Below are 22,905 nucleotides of genomic sequence, written 5' to 3'. Positions count from 1 at the left end.
TGTTAGCTGAGCACTCACACTTGTCATTTCAATAATGTAGTGTTAATTCTTCATTCCAATTCATTCTTTTAAAGCTTGTACTTATTTTTTTCTATGTGTATGTGTGTTGAACTAAAGGGAATAAGTGAGATCTGAGAATGAGAATTTCTTATTCTGGTTTATCCCCTTAATTCCATTTTAACCCAACAAATGTATGACGTGTTTTCAAGTGAATAATAAATACTATGTGACTGTAGTCTCCATGGAAACTGCATTTAGTTATAACTGCCTATTGTATTTCTAAACAAATGAAAATATACTGTTCTTTGCTTTCATATTATGCTTAATGTGGTCATTTGACTGACTAGCTTTGTACTTGGTAGTTAGTTAGCAAGAAACAACTTAAAATATGCACAAAATTGTTAATCATGAAAAAAAATGGGGCATTATTGACTTATGTTAAATAACTTGAATAAACTTTCTTATCAATTACTTAACCCGATTTGGATAGACACCTCTCATACACACACACACACACACACACACACACACACACACACACATTTTAAAAAGTGGTGACTGGGAGATCTCAGCAAGTAAAATTCTACTACATATTTACTTGAGAGTCTATAGCATTTTCCTTGGCATCTTCCATTGCCATCTTCCTTTCATAACTTTCTGTCAACTTACCGAAATGGCATATGCAGATTTGCTGAACTGAAGATGGTAGAAGCAGTGTAAGTAGATTCAATCGTACTGTACTAAAATGAATCCCATTGCAGACTATACCATAGTTAACTGTACCTAATACTAGAAGGATGTGAAATGGAGGACGTTGCCTGAAAGCCTATCCATGAATATTGAAAACCTGCATAAATACATAAATACATGTTCAGAGGCTAGATATGCAATTATATTTATAATTATATTTATGAATGGATATGTGCCAAATGAGGATATATATGTGCATGTATTTACACATGTGTATGTCATCATTTTGACACGTATTTATATAAATCTATTTACAAATATATGTATATATGTAATGTGTTGCCCAAAGGCCCTTTATTTGAACCTCCCTGTCTCCGTCTTCAGATTAGCTTCCTACACCTCTCCTTGCAGATTAGTGTGGGGTGCTGCATCTTTCCTGCAGTTCAGGTGGAAACCCAGGGAGTATGAACAATATATTACCTGGTTTGCTGGGCAAAGACCAGGACCTTGGGCCATTGGACAGTTCTCTAAGTCCAGTTCCCCAGGGGCTAGTTGGATTAAAAATGCAAGTCTGTTCATCTCCGTGGCCTCTGTTGCCCCATGTGTGGAGGAAGGACAGTACAAAGTGACCCTGAGACCTTTTACAGCCACTGGTGATGTCATTACAACAAAGTACTGTCTGCTTTTGTGTTATGCACAGGGTGAACAATTGAAAATCAATGCTAGTGACCTGAAATGGCCTCTAAACACAAGGAAATGAAATTAGTGTTTTGGACAAAATTGACCCAAGATGAACTAATATTAAGCATTGAAACCATAACTGCAGGCTTTGAATATTGCATACTGAGGCATCAAATGGTACAAAGCTTTCTAGACAACTAGGCAAGTCTTTATCAAAGGAGATGTAGGTCTCCCATGAGACTCAACTAGCTGTAAAGAGCCAAGGAAATAGTAGTGAACTTTATAGCAGTCTGTTCTGATTCAGCGAAGTCCAATAAATCCAGAGTTAAACCAAAGATGAAGTTGCAAATCATTTGGCTGCATTATCCAAGTTGGTGCCTAGATGGGAGAAATATGAGTGTCTGTGACCTCAGGGCTGACTTCCAGAAAATGATGGTTGTTCCTGAGGTTTGAAGATGTGTCGTGGATGACTGTAATGGACACCAACAACATATTAAAGAATGACTTTGTTTCTGTCTTTGCAGAGGAAGAAGGTGGAGACCTGGCCCAGCCGGGCATCAGCTTTCCAGGGCCAGCAGAGGAGGACATAGGTAGAGTACAGACATCAGCTCTGGTTATGGCAGGGGCTAGACAGAACCCGACATGCTCTGGGCACATTCAGTAACTGGAGAAACTTTCTTAAAAACACGTTAAGCATGTTTGCCTTAAGAGAATGTCCCAATAAGAACTAAGTAGAATGTGACACTTTTTTTTTTTCCAAAAATAGTAGTTGATACACATTATGGAAGCTATAGGTGAGAAGAGTTGTCCTGGATCCTCACCTATTGCAGTTATGAACATAAATGATGTGTGTCTCTGAGTGTGAAACGAGTCCTGTTTCCTTTGCTTTTTCTTGACTAAAACTTACTCTAAGTCAGTCTAAGGAAGCAAAATCTCTTTTGTTTGCAGCTTTTTCCATGCAACTATGTTTTTTTTTTTTTTTTTTATGTAAGCAGCTGATTTCCCTAGGCAATCCCAGCATACACTGTGATTTGGATGTCGAGTACAATTGAGTGCCCTCTTCCAAGGGAGCTCAGAATGGCTGTCATATTATATTTTCCCCAGTGCTAGTTAAAATCATGAGGAAATTTTATTTTTATGCTGCCACAGACACACTGAGCTGGCATCGTATTTGGCCGTCTGTCATTGACATGGAGTTACAATGACATGGAAAAGGGCAAATGTAAGAGATGTGAAATGTTGAGTAAACTCAACGTCCAAGAGTTGACTAAAATCAACATCAAATTGTAACAGAAAAGAAACCTTATCAGTTGCACTTGGTCCAATGGTGTTATGCTCTAGTCTAAAAGATGCTCAGCTTCTTTCTTCAATTTGGTGATGCCTGTATGTTGTTACAACACCCAGGGCTGAATCGTGAATCATGATAAGTTCAATTTACATTTAAATTTCAGTTTTTATCAATTTACTTCAGACCTATAGCCAGTTAATCTATGGCTGGTTTGATTAGCTTGAAGGATAATACTGATAATTAAAGGACTCCACTTTATATAAAGCTTTGATTTTTTTAAAGAAAATTACAGTAAAAAAGTTTTTTATTTCAATTTAAAATTATGAAAACAAGTAGAATTCTTAAAGGATGATAGTATATTACCCACAGTTATATAGTTATACATTTATGTCTAACTAAATATTCTCAACAAGCTTTTTTACACCTAGAAATATGCAAATAATGTATTTTTACTTCTTATTAGAAAGGAGTAATGACTATCTCCTTAGCATAATTATGTATTTTTAAAAATTTTACTCTGCCAAAACTTTCTATTGTATAAATATTCATTGAGGAGGCTTCCAAATGAATATAATGACTTATTTGCTGTTTGCTTTACTGAGATTTTGAAAGTAGCTTACCTGTGTTGTGTACTGTGTCTGAAAACGTTAATATCACAATTGTGGCTGTCATGCCAGTTTTCCCTGTCTTTTGAGAGGGAGGGTACAATGTCAACATAAGTGAGAACTATTGATATTTAAGACATGGTTTTAAACTTGAGTCTGACATACTCGCCCCCCTGGGTAGATTGGGTGAGAGTTGAGGTCAGCCATGTTTACTAAGCACCCATCTCTCATAACACGTGGGTATTGTTCTGCTTGGGGACAGGTACATAGGAACAATCCTGAGGACCAAAGCAGTGGACCCAAAACTAAAGTGAGATTGGAGGAATTACTCTGGAAAGGCAGGTTTTGCTCAAGTTTTTACCTTAGAGTCCTGGAGTAGGAGTTTAAATTTGTTTTACAATCACGAGAAGTGAGGGTTGAAAGAAGAGGCGTGGCTGTGAAGCAGTCAGGATGTCACATGTTGTGCAGGCTGAATTGTAGAGATGGAAAGGATTTTTTTATTGTGGTAAAATACATAACATAGAAATTGCCATTTTATCCTTGCTTAAGGTATAGGCAAGTGACGTAAGTACATTCCCGTTGTGTGGCCACCCCCACCGTTGATCTCTTCCCAAAATGAAGCCAATGGCAGTGGCTATTCTGCATTTTGTCTCTTGTGATCTTGATGGTTCTAGGGACCTCGCATCAGTGGGATCATACAGTGTTGGTCCTCTCATGTCTGGTTTATTTCACTTAGACTAATGTCCACAAGCTTATTCCATGTAGTAGCATATGTGGGAATTTTCCTTCATTTTCAAGGCCAAAAATTCTGCATTGTAAAGCTACACCACATTCGGTTCAGCCAAATGAAAAAAAAGAATTATCGTAATCTTGTTTATATGACATTGAATCACATATATCTTTATAGTGTATTATATTCGGTTCAAACTTTAGTCCATCAATGGACACTAGGGTAGCTTCTATCACTTGGCAATTGTGAATAATGCTGCTATGTAAATGAGAGGGCAAATATGTGTTTCTGTCCCTGCTTTCAATGATTTGGGATGTATTTACCCAGAAGAGGAATTGGTGCTTCATATGGTAAAGCTGTGCGTACTTTTATGGGGAGATCTATATACTTTTTAGAGACAGGAAGTATTTGAAAGTTGTCTCTCTTGTCTGACCATGAGGTAGTGATTGGTGGTTTTAAGAATGAGAAGAAGCGATCAAATTTTAGACATTTCAGGAAGGGAAAAGAATGAGGATTTGAGACTACTATATATAAGGAATTATTTTATTCTTTGCTATTTTTTATACAATAAATCACTGTATATTTTTATAGCATGCAAATTTAATTTTCCCAGCATTAATACACTACATATTCATCCAATTAAAGGTAGCATCATACATGTTATCACAACAGATGATTTTACATTTTTTGTATCCCTTAAATGTTTTGCTTCTTTTTTTCCCCAAATAGTTTAATTTTAGACTTTTTTTTTAAGCTAAGCTTTCCAGTTTCCTCATTTCTAAACTGAAGGGGTTAAACTACATGATTTTTAAGTCTTTTCCATGTCTTTCATTTCTGGATCTGTAATTCTACTGGGCTAAATTAAAATTTGAAAATACTTTATAATTGGGACCAGCAGTTAGCGTAATGGCTATGTCGCTGGACTCCCATGTAGCTGACCATGGTTCGAATCCTAGACCCGGTGGCTTAAACTCACGCCTGGTGCATGTGCGTGCGTGCCCAAGATCCCGAGAGAAGAATGGAGGAGAAGAGATTGCGGCGTGGACATCCCCCCTGGGGGGTGATTTCTCACTTTCTGTCTCTCTGTCTCTCTCTGTCTTTCTGGTGTGTGCACACACCCTGTAGCAAAAACCTCTCCCCCATAAAAAAAAAAAAAAAAACTTCGTAATTATTGTAATGCTATTATGATTTATGGATAATAATCATTTTAAAAATACTATAAGACACTTTGCAGCATAGTATACCTTAAAGGCATAAAGCCATAAAGTAACATTAGCTTCTAGCCTTATTTAGAATATTGATGTTTTAACATTTTTTTCCAACTAAGTGCTGAAAACTCTAAGGAAAGATGAGTGACATTTACTGAAAAATCCAAGATTTTCCTTAGTTACAGATAAGTTAGCAAAACCTTCTTTTTTAAAAATAAGATGATCACACCTTATGCCTATACTGTTATCCATTACATTTTAGAAACTTATGTGTTTTCTAAGGTTAATATAGAATAATGCATGAAAATTAATTTTATGATGAGGAAATGATTGTGGAAAACAGAAAGATAAAGAAAGCTTCTATAAACTTAATCCAATTAGTGATAAAATAGATTAATGTAGCACCTTTCAAATGAGTACAATGAAAGAAAATCCTACTCTTTTTTCCTAGAAGCAATAATTTTCAGGACTACCTTCAGACACATTGCTTTATGAGTAATTTCTGTAACATTGGCTCTTTATAAAAGATGTTATTTTTTTACTCATTTAATTTTATTTATTATTATTATTATTATTATTATTATTATTATTATTTAATTCACCAGAGAGAGACAGAGAGAAAGTGAGAAAGCAAGCCATCAGGTCTGGAACTCAAAGCATAGTAGGCCATGTGAGAGTCCAGCACCTTAAACACCATGCCATCTACTGACCCCAAAAGATGTTATTTCTAAGAATGGCATTTTTTCACTCTTTTGAATATTGTATTTAAATCAATTGTAGAGTTGATGATTTATTAGCATTTATAAAGGCCATAATATGGACCCAAATTTTGCAATAGTCAATTACAAAGTAAAATGAAAAATAATCTGGCATATTAAATAATTAATCTATATTAAGCACATATTATATAGGAGGCCCCACACTGAGAAAATGGACACTCTATGTTAAACACCTGGATATTGAGCCAGAAGGTGGCCTAGTTATTGAGGTGATTGGATCCCGCATGGCCAATTACACAGTTTGAATCTCAGACTCAAAGTCTTGGCAAACCCACTGGGCACATCCGTGTGTGCCCAAAATCCTGACAAAAATGTAAACGAGAAGGTACTGTAGTGTGACCATCCCCACATGGGGTGCTTTCTCGCTTTCTCTCTCCCTCTCTCTGTTGCACGCACGAGTACATATGCCCTCTGGCTAATTTAAAAACCCTCAATTAATTTAAAAAGCTAATTTGAAAAGAAAAAAAAAAACTTCAAATATACCTATCAATACTTAGAGCCTCCTATGGAGTAGACATATATATTGTAAAAATACTTTATAAAATAGGACCTTACGTGGCATTGTTTTTATTTATTTATTTATTTTTTGGTGTCAATAGGTATTTTTAATTTATTTTTTACATTACATTTAATCACATATATCTTTACAGTGTATAGCATTTCTTTTTTCAGCACAATTGTCATGTGTATCAGTCAAGACAAAAACATTACTATACACATCAGCAGCAAATAGCTTTTCATTATTTTATCAATTATAATAATTTTTATTTTTCTTCCCCTGTCCCCCTCCCTCCCTCCCTCCCTCCATTATCCACCCTCATATTACCCTTATCATCACTGTCTCCAGTAGCTACCATTGCCCTCCCTGCTGCTATACCCTCCAAACTTTCAGTTTCTGTTATAAAGTGCAGATAATCAGTATATATTGAGTGGGTACATGCAAAGTCTGTCTTTTATAGTCTGACTTGCTTCACTTAGCATTAAGTCTTCCATATTGGCTCACTTTGTAGCAAACGTCAGAGTGTCATTATTTTTTTATGGCTAAGCAGTATTCCATAGAATATATACGTCACATTTTTCAACCCAATCATCTATTTTTAGATATTTGGGTTCATTTCCTGTCCTAGCAATTGTAAATAATCCTGCAGTAAACATGGATGTTCAAGGGATTTTCTGATTGAGGGTTTTTTCCTATCCTTTGGGTAAATACCCAAATGTGGAGTTACTGGGTTGTATGGTGGTTCTAACTGTAAGTGACTAAGGAATCTCCATCTCATTCCCCAAAGTGGTTGTACTAATTTTCATTCCCAAAAACAATGTAGGAGAGTCCCCTTTTCACTACAGCCTCGCCAGCACTTATTATTATTTATTTTCTTAATTTTAGTCACCCTAACTGGGATTATATGGCATCACATTGTGGTTTCGATTTGCATTTCCCTTATGATAAGAGATGTCGATTATGTTTTCATATGTTTCTGCACAGCATCTGAGCGCATGAATGCCCCTGGTAATTATGACACATATCTTATTAACATGAACTTCCCTTTCCAACATTTATTTTTGTATATGTTCTCCTTTGTTACTTTCAGCACATCCATACTTATTTTCTCAAGTTAAATTTCTAGAAACAGTGGAAGCACCGCTGTGCTAGATTTCTGTCCAGCAATAGAGTGATAGTGTGTCCTCCTGTCTCCAATGTATTCATTTATTTGCATCCTCAGCTATCCTGAGTCTTCCTACTCCACTTCATCCCAGTGTCCTAGTCCTGTTCTTCCTTCACCTCAAATTTGCCTCAGGACATGTAGTGCTCTAATCCCTGAATGGCCCAAATGGAAATTCAGGGAACGTTTCTTCCTGACCTGTGACATCAAACCCTTCCTCATTACAAAGGCAGCAAGAGCCAACATAGAGTGAAGGTTAAAAGTCCGTTAATCAAGGGTATATTCTATGTGAAGTATTTTACTTTAACAATTCCACTTTAAAATTATATTACTGTACAGACAAATTAAAATCAGTTTTAAAGTGAAGCATATTTAATATTGGTGAAAATGAGGGTATCAAAGTTTTCCTAAAACCTAAATTTCTGGAATGCATTTTCTAAAATTTTGTTTAAGTTATCAATTTTTAACTTTCACTGTTTTCAAATCTGGTCACTGCCAAATGAATTATACTGTCTTTTCCCTGGGTTGCTTCCCTCCATTGCCCAGTAAATCTTTATTGATTCATTCATGCCTCCATGCATGCATGCCTTTATCTATTCAAACCATAATCAAATGCTTTCTCCTCTGTGGGATTCACCAGTATGAATGACCTGCAAACTCCCAGACTCAGCAAGCTTAACATAGTGGAGGAATTAGGGAAAAAAAGGAAAAAAAAAAAAAAAAAAAAAAAAAAAGGATAACTGCTATATATTTCTTGTTGTTTAGTACAGTCAGGGAGGCACTGATAGTACATTTTTAAAATTCAGCCAGAGGGGACAGCAGATGGCAAAGCAGTTACATTGCTGGACTCCCACATGGCCAATCATGGTTCGAATCCTGGGCCTGGTGGCTTGAAACTCACACCAGGCACATATGTGTGCATGCCTAAGATATTAAGAGGAGAATGGAGAAAAGGGGATTGTTGCATGGTCATCTGCCCCTGGAGTGGGGTGACTTTTCATTTTCCTTGTCACTGTCTCAGTCTCTGTCTCCCTCTCTCTCCAGTAAGCACATGGGTCCTAAGGCAAAAACCTCTTTAAAAACAGGCAGCCATAAATTAAGTTAATGCAGACTAAGGAACCAGGAAAATTGTTGAAGGAGGCAGCATAGGCTTCCGTTGAGAGGGTAAGGAGGATTTAGGATGTAAGAAGTGAAGGGATGCAACAAGGCCAGTTCTGGATGCTGACAGTGAGAGCACCTCTGGGAGGGGTCACCTTTTGGGTGACTTGGCTGGAGCTGTGCCTTGTGACTGGAGCAGGCTATATGGAGAGGGGCTTCACGAGTGTGTTGCTCTTTGAGCCTTGCTCAGAAATCCCAACAGTAGCTCATGGTGCACACATCATTTCAGTGGTCGAACTTGGGACATTTAAGAATGAATTCTGAAAGAAATGTGCGTTCACCATGGAACCAACCACTGGCCCACTGCAGTATCCCCTCTGGAAGGTAAGGGCTGATTAAATGCCATGTGAAGTTGTGGATCCTTCTGGAATCTTTGCTGCAAGAGATCACACGTGTTTAACTATGGGGCTGGGTGGCTGGTGTTCTCATTTTGCCCTACCGGACATACAAGAGGCGAGCCAAGATGCATGATTCATATGATTCTTCATGAACACCAGTAAGATGCTGTTTCCAGCCTTCAGGGCCCTTGCAAATTAAGAGAGAAAAACACACTCCTTACATAACTTTCAATAGAACCTTTTCAGAAGACACAGAAATAAAGTCCTCCAGCAGGGCAGAAGCTAGGTATTTTGTGCATTGAACAGAAGGCATTAATACATTTAATTAGCAGAATGCAGAGGGTTCCACAGAACTGTGACATTTGAGTTAAAGTTAGACCTTCAAGGAAAAATAAGAACTGAGAAGAATATGGGACAAGGATGTTTCAAGGGGAAGCTCGCAGCTGCATTCAGTGCTTTGAGCTGAGAATCCACGTTTCTAACCTCAGCTCGGCGTGCAGGAAGACTGAGTTGTGGAGGTTGCTCTGTGCTGAGCACTATCTCGGGCCTCTACATGTAGACATCAGAAGCATCTCATCCTCTCAGTTGTGATAATCAAATATGTCTCCAAAAACCACCCAATGCCCCCTCAGAGGCAAAACTACCCTTGCTTGAGAATCAAAGATACAGTCTCTGCCTCAGATATGAACCAAATTAGAAGGTTTTTTTAAAACACTTGCCAATTATCCAGGGCCAGTGGAAGCCCAGGGGTGGATCGTGGCATCAAGACCCTGTTGCAAGGGGCAGTGTTTTCTCTTTCTTCCTTTCTTTTTCACTCATGAAAGCAATTCAAACAAAAAAATTAAAGTGAGAGGGAGAGAAGACCCAAATAAAAGGAGAAATATTCTACATTTAAGGTTTAGAGGACTCAACACAATTAAGATGTCAATATTGCCTAAATGGATCTGTAGCTTCCAAATAAACTCCATTATGCAGCTAGCTGTTTTATAGACACTCACAAGACAGTAGTAAATTTTATTTTAATTTTTTTACTAATATTTTCTGTTTACTAATGATGGCTTCTAGAGATACAATGAAATTTTTCATAAAAAATTATAGAAAACAATAAAAGATTAGAATTAGCTCACAGTATTATATCTTAACCTTGATTTAAAAAAAAATCATTGAATTTTTTTTTTTAAATAAAAGTACTAACCAAAAAGTAGCTAGAAGAACTCCTCTTAAATAGAGGAAGCATTTAAACAAGGCTCTAATGGCAAAATAACCTGGAACTTTGGGACTTTTTTGAGAACTGAGCTAAAGGTGGACTTGAGGTATAGAGGAAGCCATGTACCGAGGAAGGAGAAGATGACCAGAGATGAGTAAGAAGGTGTGAGCCCAACCCCCAAATTCCCTGGACGACCTCTTGCTGCTGGGACACAACTCGACAGAGTGAGGGACTGCATGTGAGGAGTCCAGCCTCTCATTGTCACCTATACACACATGCTTTTGTGTTCTCAATAACGTGCTTTCCTGCTCACCAGGTGTAAGAAATGGGTCCAAGATACCTCGTACGGATTTGCGAGTGCTGAAATGAATTGATGTCCCTTTCCTATGTATGAAGTCCATGGTTACAGAAAATGCATTCGTTTTATATGAAGCAAGATAGCAACTTAAATGTGTACATTTGTGTACACACGCTCACACAGATTTAAATAATGACACATTAAAGCCTTTACTTCACATTTCAAAGCTGACACTTCTCAAATGGCAGTTTTACTGACTGAGACTCGCAACTTCTAAAATAAGTACATGTCTTCTGCACTCAGTAAAGTGATCTTGGGTAGAAATAAATTAGGGAGAAAGAGAAATAATGTTATAGACATTTTATTTAATAATAGGAAGTACAGCTTACTTCATTGACTTTTTCCTAATTCAGTAATTTTCTTAATCCAGTGATTTTTCACTTAATTCCATTTTTATAGTATTTTATATTTACAGGTCATAGAACACTGATTTTTCAACCGTGAGTTCAACTCATTAATGGACCATGAATTCAAGTTATTGAGTCGCTACCCATAATTTTAAAATGGAAAATAGAACAGGAAACATCAAAGTACATTACACATAATAAGGGCAAGTATTTAATGAAACAATTTTTTAGCCCGTGTGTGTGTGTGTGTGTGTGTGTGTTAGGTTGTCACATAATATATATTTCTCAAAGTGGCGTATATTCAAAATATTTGAAAGCCAGTGACTGAGCAATGCCTTGTAGAAATCAGGTGTTAGGATGATAAAAAATCGCTTATACTATCTCAGTAATTGAGAATGGGCAGCTGCGTGTGTCATGGATACCAAGGCAGACCTGAGCCTCATTGTGATGTGGCTATTCACAGAACTTTCCTGTTCTTTTAATTCTTTGCTCCATTAAAAAAAAAAAAAAAAAAAAAAAAAAAAAAAGAAAAAAAAAAAAAAAAAAAAAAGTCAGGCCAGTAAGTGGTATGGAAGTTAAAGTGTTGGATCCTACATGGCTTCACAGTTTGAGTCTCAGACTTGGTGGCTTAAGAATCGCACTGAGTGCATATGTGTGTATGCTTGCCCCAAATCCCAAGAGGACAGTGGAGTAGAAGAGATTGTGGCATGGCCATACCCTGTAGAGTAATTTTTAACTTTCCTTCCTTCTGTCTCTCTGGCAAGTGTACACACCCTACAGCTATGAGAATGATTAAATCTGATACTATAAGACCTCATAGCAAGTTGTGGCTCACAATAAGCATTTGATAAATAGCAGCCTTTATCTGTATTATCAATGCCATCATCATTGCTGTTTCGCTGTGACTATTTAACCTGGCATCACTAGATCGGGTATGAAAATACATCTCTGGGGTTGCTGAGATGCAACTATGGAGAACACGGCCACTGAGAGAAGATGAGCATAAAACTCCCAACAGACATCTAGCTTCATTTAGTGTCATTCCAGAACATGATTTCCATGATGACTGATTTATTTGCAAATTGCAATAACTGCAAACAGACTTCTTAGATTATTTTTACATCCTGATGATTTTTTGTAAGTAAGGGTTTGCCTCTTAAACTGCACATAAATCCTGCATGGGTTTGTGTGCAATCAGACGTTCAAATATGAATCCAAATTCGTGTGTGGAAGGTATTCGTCATATAGACGGAGAATTAAGCAGAAAAGGGCTGGCATTCTCTGGAGAACAATGGGACGCTTGCTGATTTATTTGGATGTTAGCTGTGGTCAGGAAGTATGGCTTCCAGGCTCATAATAAATGAAAGGTCAGCTGTCAGGGGATGAAGCCAGGATTATCCCACCAAATGTTAGGCTTCCGGAGGAACTTTCTAGTTTGTGAAAAATGAAAAGGAGCAGATACACTGCTCCTTTATCTGAGGTTTTTAAGAAATTTTACCAATTCTCAGTGATTGTGCCACTCCATGAAAGCGGTGTCAAGTTTGAGAAGATGCCAGTTGGCAGATGAGACCAAGGACCAAATAAATGAAGGAGGGACAGGAAGAAATGATGGCCATTAAGGACCTCTGCTTATGTTCCCTGTCATCTTCTGGGCACCTCGGGCCAACTAACCCAATCCTTCAGCAAACCTGTAAGAGAATAGGATGATCATTTTCATTCTACCAGTGAGAGAACTGGAACTCCGAGAGATTGAGTGATTATCTCAAGATCACTAATGAATTATTGGTCCGTCTGGTCTGAACGAAGCCAAACCTGGTGGGATATCTCAGCGCTGGTGGGATGCTACTACCCCCAAGGATACCAACATATCATACAAAAAGACTTCAAAAAATTTACATAAAAATGGAATAGGAGTGCAAGTTTATTTTGATGCAAAAACAATGTGAAATGCATGTGTAGATTAATATGCATTTTCTATGAGCTTTTTGAGGACTTCCTTATATATCTGGGTTCAGTACGTCTAATTCATAAGCAAAAGGCAAATGTTGTGTTGACACATAAAATTAAGTTAGGTGTTATGTAATTAATAAGAATCTTATGTGGAATAAACATAGAACTAGCGTGCATATAGGCATATGTTTACTTGCTTAATCGATTTGGCACGCCTCTCTGAGCTGATGAATGAAGTCTCTCTGTAGAAATCTGCCACCGTGTTTCGTCTTCACAGTCAGTATTTGTCCTCTCTAGGCCATTAGTTAATTCAGTTTAAACCTTTTTGATCATACTAGCATTCCTCTTTTCACTGCAATATGGAGCTGAAGAATAACTTTCCATAGTGGATAACAGCCTTCCATGGGAATGAGGGTTCTGTGTTCTATAAAAATCAGTATGCCTTGAGAGTAAAGATAAACCCCAAAACCTATTTAGGAATTGAAAAGAGAAATGTGATTACTTCAAGTTTTATCAAAGTATGACAAAAAGCATACATATTTTATGTAAACTACAACTCGACCAAATCTTAAATTTGATATTTAATGAATACTAGCCGTAGTTAGCATTATGTATTTAACTAGCAATCTTAGAAGCCTTAGACCAGTGCCGCACAGACTTAAGTAACCAGCTAAAGATATGAGGCAAAGGTCTCAGAGAACCTTAACCCCACATGTTCCACATTCCAGTAGGAGAAGCACTGGTACAGACAACTGGATTAGAATTCAGTTTCTTATGCCAAAGAAAACCCACGGTTAGCAAACTTGGTTACATTATAAGGGAAGGACATGAACTTCTACATACAAATTTCAAATAAAATAGTGCCCTTATAAACTTAAAAATAACCCATGAATTTCATTTTACTTATCTTGACAGCATGATCAAAGTTGTTTATTTTACAAAATTTAGAAGCAAAATTATCACCAGTGAAATATCACTGTTCATGCAGATTGTGGATAAATTACCACAGGCATAGCACAAGTGCTTGAGTTGTGGGTGCAGGATGGTACCACCTCCTCCCTTGATGCATCCTGATTCACAGTCCAGCATCAGAGACCTACAGCCAAAAATGACTCTCTAGATGTATACAAGACTCACACACAACTTCGGCAACTTGACAATGCAACCCCTATTCATTAAAAACAAGGGACAGTGTTCACAAGAGCGCATGTTAAAAGATGGAATAGGCGTGGGTACTATTGTATCACGGTAGAGTAATGCAAGTTGATGAAAAAGTAATATCTATTTCCAAAAAAAACAAGTGTAGTGATTCCTGGGTATACACAACCTAGTACGGTATTGAATGTTGGGGATGGTGAATGTGCTTGTATCCTTTATTTGATTATTGCACACTGTATATATGCTTGAAAAGCTATACTGATGACCAGCAGGTGGTGGAATGGTTACATCACTGGGCTCCCATATGGCTGGCTGAGGTTCAAGTCCCAGACCCAGAGGCTTGAAACTCATGCTGGGTACATGTGTGTGTGTGTGTGTGTCCAAAATCCCAAGAGAAGAATGGAGAAGAAGGGATTGTGGAGTGGCCATCCCCCCCTGGGGTGATTTCTTACTTTTTGTCTCTCTGTCTAGTACATGCGCTTTATAGCAAAAATCTTTCTTAAAAAAAAAGCCATACTATACCTCACAGATATAAAATAATTATATGTAAATCAGAAACTATAATTAAAAATGAATGTAAACAGCAGCAAAATCAAATAACATAGCAACCAGTCAAGCCAAGTAAGTCTCCTGGCTGAGATTCTGTAACTCCCAGCCAATGCAAATGCTTGGGTCCCCTAACTTGCTATACCAGGGAAGTAAAGACTTCTGCCAGCTCTTGTAGCTTTTACTTATCCCTTATCAATTCAAACATTAATTTGATAGCCTGTGTGACTCTTACTAGCATGTTTTAAAAAAAGTCACAAGCCAGGTTTCTAAATAGATTTCGCAGTAATCCTGATTCTCGAAAATGAGTGCCTGAGACAGGAACATCCAGCCATTCCGTGCTCTCTGTGTGTTACATATTGGCAACCCAGGGACATAGCAAAGGAGACAGGGTGGTGCACAGGGCATCAAGCCTGAGGCCGTCACATCATGGAGATAAATGTCTGCATTTCTCAGTACAAAAGCAACAAGAGGTGGGAGGGTGGCTCACATGCCTTCTCTAGCACAGGTGTCGTTTGCCCCACCCCCACCCCCAGCATATGGAGTACCCAACAGTCTGCACACTGCCTTTGGCGATGGAGCACATTCCAGTGTCCACAAGACAACACTGTCTGGAAACAGATAAAATGGAATTCCTGAACCTAAAAACTGAGGTGAGACATGACAATATAAGTCCTTTAAGACTTGCGAGCTTCCCCAGTAAAACCTCCCTAATTATACTCTGTTCCTCAAAACAAAAAGAGACTTTTTTCTTAATTTGCCAGAGAGCACGTGCACTTGCTGGGGAGAAAGAGAGAGAGAAAGTGACAAAGCCCACCCATAAAGCATAGTTAACACCACAATTCCTTCTCGTCGACCTCTTCTTTTGAGATTTTGGACATCCACACACGGGCACCCAGCATGTTTGTCAAGCCATAGGGTCCAAGACTCAAATAGTGCAGCCAGTCATGTGACAGCCAGCTCGTATAGCCACCAGGCCATGGGCTGGCCCATTCTTTTTAATAAATACAGATACATATAACATCGCAGAAATAGTTCAGAGAAGTCCTGAGCACCCTTCACTTTGGTGTCCCCAAGGGTCACACAGCACGTAAATAGAGGCCAATATCCAACTCTCCAGTCTTCTTCCAGAGACTTGAGAACTGAAAGATCCATTATTCATTCATTCACTCATCCCCACCCAGCCATTCATCCAAGAGCTTCTTGGAACCCTACAGTTACAAAACATCATTGAGATGTGGAACAGAAAGGTGCAAACAACTCACACGTATTCACTCACAATTTGTAGTTTTCTTAAGTTATGTGAGACACGTAGATTCTCTTTAACAAATACACTTCCAAGCACCTCCCACTCCAGAGCAGGCTGGTGCAGGACTTAGATGGCATCTCACAGCAGAGTGGAGGGAGTCGGGGAGAAGCCATATCTCGACCTAATTAGACAGCAATGAATTTGAAGTGACGGAAAAGAGGGACTCTAATTACTTAGAGATGGTTCCTCCCGTGGACATAATGTCCTCTTCCTGCCTGAGTTTAAATTCAACCCTCATTTTATTTTCTGTGTCCATCTTCCCAGAGGGCTGCCTATCTCCTGCAAAGTAGTTAACCCTAAACAGCCTGGATGTTTTTATATGCCCTGCACAGATTTTCTGGTTCGACTCCACCTAGTATAGAATTTGAGAACACATTTTAATTTCTACTAATAAAACTCAATAAAGTTTTATGAAATCCAATTGGTAGCAACTGTGTCAGGAAAACAGTAAAAGTAATGTGCACCGGGTACAAGCATATAAAAGAATGGCATTGCTGTTTAAGTCAGTGTAAGCCATGAGGGTCAGGTACGTGAAACTCATATCAGCCATTTATGGGGCACGTCTCTCATTCTGGGCACTGTTCATAGCATTCATTCATATGAGCTGATTTAATTTGTCTTCTCCACAGTTAAGTGACAGCTAGTGTTCTCGTCATCCGCTGTAAAGGCGGGGAAGATGACATGCGAAGACTGAGGTGGCCCCGCGAGAGCATCGGAACAGAGATTTGTATTGAGAGATCTCCCCGGAGGCCTGTGCTCCTAAATCTTCCATGGTACTGGATTACCCACTGGGGTAGGAAGAGAAGGCCAGACCCAAGATATGTAATTTAGTGCTTAGAGGGCTACAGCTCAGAAATCATCTAACGAAGAGAAGCAGCGGAATTGCAGTATAGATAAAGCAAGGAGGGCAAATCCACTTGAGGACTGACATAGTCAGGATGCCTACAGGGAACCTGGTCTGTAGAAATGCAAATGTGGTCTGGAATGTGATGAATGAAGGTAATGAAAGAGAAAATGATGAGTAGATGAGACCCTGGAAGCATTAGACATGGTAGAAACGTATTATCGTTATTGTTTTGTGAATGATGAGCAAACATACCTTAATACTTGAGTCTGAGTGGTTGAGGTATCTGGGCAAAAGTGACCACCACAGAGACTTCCTGAGGAGGACAGGGAGAAACTGAGTCTCTCATGCTTCTCATAAGAAGACAAAACAGAGAGCATGCATGCATATCCATGTACATGCATTCACACATGTATGTATGTATGTGTGCACACAAACACATGTGCACACACATGTGCATACACATCAAAACACATGAACCTATAGGCACACATGCACAAATGTGTAGGCACACAAACACACATGTGCATAGAGATACACATATATATGGATACATGTTCACACAAAAAGACACCTACTCAGCCATGCCTGCACAAGCATTCAGGCACACACAGAGCCCCCCACTCTCACTCACTCTGCATCATCTGATTGACTCTTTAATTTGTCTTCTGTGCCCAGCATCTAGCAGAGCATGACTCATTCACGTGTTCAAATTCCTGAATGAAGGAAGGAATGAGTGAATGTAACAGATCATTTAAATAGTATAACTGGTACAGCTCATCTTCTGTCACTTTGTCTAACTGATCTTCAGACGAATGGCATTAAGATTATTTCATCCTCTTATAAATATAACCAGAAAAATCTCTCCAGACCCTCCACTCTTCCTGGTCAGAGTTTGGGGAGAGGCCGTGGGGGCCTGGGGAGGAGCAGTTACAGATTCCTGGTGGTGGCAAAGCCTGGATTGTGGACAGCACAGCGAGTGAGCATTAGCAGGCGTCCAGTGTTGTAGCAGGGGTGAAGCATGATGAACACTGTGTCTGTGGGTACTGGGAGATGATGCAGGCTACAGGAGGGGTCTGCGCCAATGCTGGGGGACAGGACTCGGCCAGGAGTGTCTGCCTGGAGCATAGAGCATGAGTGTCAGGTGTAGCAGCAGCAGTTTGGGAATCCCTCCAGAGAACTTCTGCTTTATTAAAAATAAAAGAAAGAGACCCACGGATATGCATGTGTGGTCACTCCAGGAGGAGGGCATGACACGGCCTTTCCTAGCCTACTTGCTGGCAGTTAAGGTGAGCTTGCCAAATTTCCCTGCCATAAGCCATCCAGCATGTACATTTATTATCTTGAAAGGCTTTTGAAGAGTGTAAAACCCCATACAGCTACAATGTGATGAGTGGATAGGTTTTGTCCTTTTTGCTTTTAAAACATCAAATAAATAATAAATAAATAAAAGCCTTAGCCCTTCACCCACCCAGGGAGAGGCTGACAGTAGCTACCAGTCCCAGCATGCCTCAGGAACGGAGGAAGGCTTTGTTCAATGCTGCAATAGTAAAAACCAGCATGATTCAGTAGATTCATCACATTGTAAAAGGAGCGGCCTTAAAAATCCAATCTTCTAGGCCAGCCAGTGGCATAGTGGTTAAGGCAACTGGATCCCACATGGCCAACCACAAGGTTCGAGGCCCAGATCTGGCAGCTTGAAAAACACACTGTGTGTGTGTGTGTGTGTGTGTGTGTGTGTGTGTGTGTGTGTGCGCGCGCGTGCACGCATGCATGCACAAGTATGCCAAAACTTCTGAGTGGAAGAGAAAGGATTCCAGTATCATCAACCTCCTGGGGGGAGCTTTCTCACTTTCCCTCTCTCCTTCTCTGCCTCTCTCTAGTGAGCACACATGCCCCGTGGCATTTTATTTTTTAAGTCTAATCTTCATTCCACGCCTGGAGAAGGTGAGCCCAAGCCCTGTACAGCTGTTGGCGGCCAGGGAGGATCAACACTAGGTGTTCTGAGCTGTCCAAGGCCAGTTTCCTCACCTCACCGCCATGCATTAACAGACAATGAGGGTTTTCATTCCTATTTCATGCAAGCAGGAATCAAGGACATATACTGGGTGCCAGGCTCTGTGCTGGACCGGGATAGGAAGACAGAAAAAAAAATCAGAGGCTCTGCTCTGTCCTTCAGGGCTCAGCAGCCCAGGGTTGCCATCTTGTAGAAGCATCTCAGGTGACAGCAGATCCTTTTTGTCTGCATCATCTAGTGTGGCCCCTAGGACTTGAACAGTGGCTGGTGTGGTTGAGGAGCTGCACTGATTCACATTTCACTTTGAGTATCATATTTTCCCACCGAAGTCCACAGGAAAAAAAAATTACCATAGGGTAAGAGTGACATTGATGGGACAAACAGGGGGTTGAGAAGGTTAGCTAAATGTGCCTTGGCTAAACCCATTGCTGAAGGGCAACAGGGGTTACCCAAGAGCAGAAGACTCACCAGAGAACTAAAAGCATCTCAAGAAATGCAAGGGAGCTGAGGAGAAATATGGTTCTTGCAAATGTGAACATCCCAACAATTGCGTGGGAGAGAGGAGACGATGGAGAGGCAGGCAGGCCTACTCACTGCATGGGACATACCAGTACTAAGGACCAGCATGTCAGACCTGTGGAGACAGGTCAGCCCTCAGGCTGAGTTCATTTATGGAAGATGGTGCTGGTGGGTAAGATACCCACTCTCTGCTTGAGGGGTCTGGTGTCCAGAGGCACTAACAGGCATGTAATAAAGTACTCGTACTGACAAGATGTAGTGAGGTGTTTTGGTGGAGTTACAAATAGGATTGCTTCATTTGCATACCCTTAATGTGACCCTATGAAGAGATTTATTGAGGGCCTAACATTTTAGGGAGCTCCTAAAAGATGCCTCTGGCATCACAAGTCCCAGGACTGTACGAGAGAGTCATTTGGCAGGACATGACCATAGACGTGAAGTAGAGAAGATATGAGAGTATTTAAGGGCCATCCCTGGGCATAGAAATTGGCTTCCAGTCTGTGTTCCAAAGAGTGAGAGTTGGGGCGTCTGAACCATCAACCTGCTGGGAAAAGGGTTCATAGTCAACCTTTCTTGAGAGCTGTCTCTAGCAGAGCTTACAGATTGGTGGTTCCATGACTGGCCTCTGATGCATTTGGTGTGGCCTATGTGATATTCTCTAAGCCACCTGAGTGAACAAAAACTAAAAAAAAGATGTTCCCACATCACCCAGCTATCTGGCTTCTTTTGAAAAACTGAGAAAGCTGGAAAAGAGAAAGCAATTCCACATGATGACAGGAGCCACCAGCAGTCCTTATGAAAGCACCACCTTTGTGGTCATACACAGTCCTCAGGGCTGCTCTGGGTAATGAAAGGCATGAGCTGGGGCTTCCTGGGGACAGGCAGAAGGCAGTCACCATATGAGGGCAGACACACTACCTGCCAGTGCCTTCTGCAGGTAGGAGGTGATGGCGTCGTGGAGGTCATGCCTGATTGTTTTTCAGAGGAGGCCATGTCAGAAAGGAAATTCTGGTAGCCATGTGCAGGAAGGCATAGGAGGAGTTGAAAAGACTAAGAAGGAGTATATTTGGATTGGTTAGACTTAGGTGAGGACAGAAGGAAGTGTGATGAACCCTGCAAGAGTTTAGAACGCATGTGATGGAGAAGGGAATTACAGAAGAGCCTGTACCCCTTGGTGCTCCCAGCATATGGGTCACTCTACCCACCTGATGTCCCACAAGTGTCCCACACCTCATGTTCCACCTGCAGCACTGATCCCTTTGTCCACCGAGCCTGTGCAACCTCAAGGAAAGAGAAAAAGAGAAATTCCTGGAGGAAGCTCCTCCCTAAGTAAATGCATCCCCTGTCCACTAACAAAGGACCATCCTCAGTCCAAAGACTGAAGCACACCTGCCAATATACACCGCGTTCTAAAATAGGTAACGAGGTGCTTCCAGATATGATTGTCTAAGCTGTGGCCAGAGGCAGTGTTGGCAAGACTTGCAGTTGGCTTTGGATTTGGGGTATCATGAAAATGGAAGCAAAGTCGGTATCCATCTGTTTGTTGGATTAGAAGACTCAAACAGCTGTTTATTTTTTGAAAACAAGGCCCAAACCTTGCAATGTGGCCCTCAGGGAGTAGAATCTGGATGGGGCTTAGGGAATATTGCTTATAACAACTATTCCTTAGTGTGTTGTTTGCACCTGGGAAATTGCCGGAATCAACACCCATCACTGGAAACAACTCACTAACTGAATTTCACTCAAGGCAGATTTGTCGACTATTTTGTTGAAATGACATCTGTAGAAAAATTTTGAAGCGATTGAAACTGATAACCGTGGCTAGATTATGGAGTCTGGCGTATCTCAGACAGCTCTTATTTGAAATAGTCCTGTGGATGTGTCTGAATTATTGAGTCTTACGTCCTCGTGTGATGTGACTTGCTCATACCACTTAGGGCTCCAATTGGGTACAAAATTGAGTTTGCCCATGCTCATGCCTAACTGGAACGGCTACTCTTCTCAAATTACATTCTGGTCATAATGAGATCTGTCTGCCTCACCCTCGCTTGCCAGGACATACTGTATTAGCTCTTATGTTTTTTGTTTGTTTGTTTTGGCCATCCAGTTGTCTATTCTCTGACTGTGGCAGACCAAGTGTACATTAAAAACGAACTTTAAATACAAAGTACAAAGGGAAAAAGCAAGTTCCCTAATGATGGTGTGTAAAGAAGGTACATAGAATACAGCTGACATTTATATAGCATTTGAGCTTCACAACAGTGTGGTTGTGGTCATTATCTTATTTTTAGACAAAGAAATTGAGTCTCAAAGGGTCAAGTGACTTGTCAAACATCGATTAGCCAGTGGATGACTGAGCTGTGATTTGGATCCAGACCTTCCAGCAGCTTCAGTGTCCGTAATGGGTTTGAGTTCAGATAATATAAATTTAATTCCTCCCTGCCATTTACCATGGATATTAAGTTATTAAATTGTTGAGGCTTTTCTTAGTTTTCAAATACTATCATAATAATCTATAAAGCGCATAGTGGTCTGAGAATAAAATGTCAAATGTCAGATATTTCTATTATAGTCACCATCTTTGGCTACTGAAAAATCATTTTAATTAATGATAAGTCTTACACATACATCATGCACATATGTGTGAATATGCACATATGCAAACATGCACAGGTGTAAATGCACATATATGCACACTTAAGAGTACTGGATGGTCGCTGAATATTTAGTGAAATAAATTCTCACTCCAGTACCCATGGTCTCCCACTGCATGCCTAAGATCAGACCAGCTGTGGCTTGTAGGGTCATCTGTCTCCCTGTCATCTACCCTGTATTCTTCCATTAGCTCTGAACATCTGAGTATGAATTAGGTGCCAGAAACTCCAGCAATAAGCCAGTCAAATACTACTTGGTCCCTGACTTGAAGGTGCAGTCCAGGAAAGGAGTATGAATGTTTAAACTAGAATATCTGACCTGATAAGAAAATCAAAAGTAAAGAATTTTATCAATTATCATGGGTAGAAAAGAGTTTCTGATAAATTAGAAATGGCTCCTTCCAAATTAAAGAGCAAAGAAATTAATCCAGTTTGATGCTGTGGTGTGTTCCAACCTACACCTGAAAACGAAAAATTTGTAGAGTCCCTGTTTCTACAAAAATTTTAAAATAGAGAAAAATTGTTTTTTGTATACTAAACAGTAGCTTGAGATTTACTTACTGTCTAAATTTCAGTCTTTTGTATAACAAGGTAGTAACCTGGTCTTCAGAGCAGACCAGGTTGGTCTGAGATTTGGGGATGATAAAAGAGCTTGTGTGTGTGTGAGAGAGAGATCTGTCACTTGGTTTTTAAATATCTTAAGTCTTATGATGACATAATTTACAAACCTATGCTGATGGTATATCTCTTCTTCCATAATCCTTCTAATAAATTGGCAAAAGCACCATTACCAATCACACATATACAAAAGTTCTACAGTTTCTTTTCTTTTTTTTTTTTTTTTTTTGGGTGGGTTTT

General features: G+C 39.7%; 1 protein-coding gene across 1 annotated transcript in view; it reads left to right on the top strand.

Annotated features, from left to right (window-relative positions):
* Positions 1–22,905, top strand: part of DLGAP2 (DLG associated protein 2) — a 498,047-nt gene that overhangs the window by 266,464 nt on the left and 208,678 nt on the right. Inside the window, exon 2 of the mRNA XM_006163214.2 lies at positions 1,896–1,961. The gene's annotated coding sequence lies outside the window, so the exon portion shown is untranslated. The remainder of the gene's footprint in view (positions 1–1,895; positions 1,962–22,905) is intronic.

The sequence above is a fragment of the Tupaia chinensis genome, unplaced genomic scaffold (assembly GCF_000334495.1).
Source record: "Tupaia chinensis unplaced genomic scaffold, TupChi_1.0 Scaffold141517_1, whole genome shotgun sequence".
NCBI lineage: Eukaryota > Metazoa > Chordata > Mammalia > Scandentia > Tupaiidae > Tupaia > Tupaia belangeri.
Note: the sequence above shows the minus strand (reverse complement) of the source record. Positions and strands in the feature narration are given on the sequence as shown.